Here is a 2690-nt window from a genome sequence, read left to right as displayed (position 1 = left end):
CATATTTTCAGCCATTGAATTGGATGGATCTAAAGGCACTGAGTGTACCACTGGAGTGATAGGTGCATTTATGGTTATCCATCCCAAATTCTGCGCCATCTTGTCAAGCAGACCTTGACCTTCTCTCCATGTTTTACTCAAAAATGCTCCACCAGCTGAAGCATCAACAGTGTTCTTCACGCTATCTGACAACCCTATGTAGAACCGCGGTCCCAACATCAAATTTGGAATGCCATGGTGTGGACATATGACCAACATCCCTTTAAAACGCTCTCATGTTTCATGCAATGTTTCCATTGGTCTCTGTTTAAAACTAAAAATGGCATCAATCTGTTACGCGGTTTTGTTGGGGGTGGAACTTGTTCACGAATTGCTTGACTAACTCCTCCCAAGTTGTTATGGAATTTATGGGGAGTGAGTTTAACCAGGTCTGGGCAACTCCTGTCACTGAAAATAGGAACAATAGCAACTTGATTGCTTCCGAAGTTACATTGGGCTGCCGTTGGGTTTTGCAGATTGACAGAAAATTTTTCAAGTGCTGTTGAGGATCTTCAACTTGTGACCGCGAAAATAGTCCCTTGTTTTGCAACAAATGCAACATGTTATTCGTGATTTAGAATGATTCAGCTTGTATCTGCGGGACTAAAATCGAGGTGGCCAGATTTTCAGTTGTGGGTTGTGCCCAATCATAGAGAGCCACCTCGGGCACAAGAGGTGCCATTGGCGATATTGGTACAGCTGGGTGTTCTTCGTGATTTCCCATTGCTGTTTCTAATGGGTCAGTTGTTTGTTGTTGTTTGTTTTTCCGGTTGGCCCGATTCAAGGCCTTGAAAACTTTCTCGAGATTTGATAATGGTACAAATACTTCACCAGTTCTCGATGAGTTTCTAGGCATGCACCTGTGCAACCAAGTCGAAAAACGTTAAAAAATTTCAATGTAAAAATTGGGTATAGAGAAAACTAACTACACTAAGATTTTTTTTGTACTTCTTTCAATCACAGTTGATAATACCATTAACTCCCCGGCAACGATGCCAAAATTTGATTACACTCAACTGTGTCTATTAAAAGACTAAGCGGGTGTTGCAAATATAATCCGGGGTATTATGCCCCGAGTCGAATCCCACAGGGAATTAACGTATCAAGAGAAGCCTTTTAAGTACTAAATTCTTATTAGTCAACCTTCTCAAACTTTGTGAATAACAAGTCGCGTTATGGTCACTATTACAGCTAACAGAATTAATAAAACGAAGATTAACTAACACGCAGTTGTAGACAATTGGAATAAAGGTCTAAGGTAATGGTTTCCCCCGTTGTTGAATTCCTTTGTTGTATGTTTCTTATATCTTCGATTTAGTTGCCTCTATCGATCATGAACTCTCCAGATATCATAACTCTCTCTCAAGTAATTATGATAATTTACTAAACGCACTCTCTCAAGCTACGCTAGCTAGATTCGCATTACAGCTCACTTAGATCGCACCCGAGGTATCGTTATCTCTACTCCAACCTCTAAGACCTCGGTTATGACTCTTGCCTATACTCCGAGAGTGATGTTGTTCAAACAATTACCTAAATATGTACTCTCTCTCAAGCAAATACATAATAAATAGGAACGGCTAATTGAGGATCCTTTCAACTAACCAAAATCAAAATGTAGTTGAACAAATAGAGATTAACAACCAACTCAAAACTATATTAATATAAAAACAAGTTCATCCACAACGGATTCACCCAAAACCTTAGATTAAAAGAGTTAGCTACTCATAACAATGATAAAAACTACAAAGGAATTCATAGTAATTGATAAAAGAACAAACTAGGGAGATAAGAATTGTTGCCCAAATTGCCTCCTTGCTTCTTGCCCCTTCTTGTCTTCTTCTCAACCATAAAAACTGATTCCCTTTTTCTTGGACGCATTAAACCATTTATAGTTCGTGTGGTTTTTGCTTTGGACTTCCTAATTTGCCCCTACACATTTCTTTCCCGCATCTGGACTAGCGCGGGCGCGCTAAGGCCGCGCTAAGGCCACGCTAGTGAGGTTACATTCTGCTTCTGATGACTGGACTATCGCAGGAGCGCTAAGGCCATGCTAATACCCACGCTAGTGGGGTTATATTCTGCCATGTCAAGCTTCATTCCCTGAATTCGTCCACTAGTTCCAATTTTTGCCCGGATCACCATCATAAGTCTTCAATGGGTATTGCACTCCTGTGAAATACAGAGTCACCATTAGAGACAATTTTTGCATTATTTACACACTTAAAACAGTAAATCCTCCTTAAATTAGAGTCTGAACTTACGCCAAACTATACAATTTAGCCTATTATCAGAAGAATTTCATAAATTTGGGTTGAAGTGCATTTCAATGCTATCAATGTCCGTTTGGGATTCTAAGTTTGGGAATAGATCTGTATGGTGATTCTGGTATTAAGAGCACGATCGAAAGTGAATTCGGAGGTCCGTAGGTCAATTTGGAGTCATTTGGCTAAACATAGAAATTTGAAGGTTTTAAGAAGTTTGACCGGAAGTGGACTTTTTGATATCGGGGTCGGATTCTGATTTCGAAAGTTGAAGTAGGTCCGTAATGTCAAATATAATTTGTGTGCAAAATTTGAGGTCAATCGGACGTGATTTGATAGGTTTAAACAACGAAAGTAGAAGTTTGAAATTTAAAGTTCATTAAGCTT

At 39.4% G+C, this 2690-nt stretch overlaps 1 non-coding gene across 1 annotated transcript; it reads left to right on the top strand.

Moving 5' to 3' along the window:
- Nucleotides 1-229: 229 nt before the first annotated feature.
- LOC142182481 (small nucleolar RNA R71) lies at nucleotides 230-336 on the top strand. Its single transcript, XR_012711300.1, has one exon. It is a non-coding gene; the product is annotated as a small nucleolar RNA R71 (small nucleolar RNA).
- Nucleotides 337-2690: the final 2354 nt, after the last annotated feature.

The sequence above is a fragment of the Nicotiana tabacum genome, chromosome 6, assembly GCF_000715075.1.
Source record: "Nicotiana tabacum cultivar K326 chromosome 6, ASM71507v2, whole genome shotgun sequence".
In the NCBI taxonomy this organism is placed as follows: Eukaryota; Viridiplantae; Streptophyta; class Magnoliopsida; order Solanales; family Solanaceae; genus Nicotiana; species Nicotiana tabacum.
Note: the sequence above shows the minus strand (reverse complement) of the source record. Positions and strands in the feature narration are given on the sequence as shown.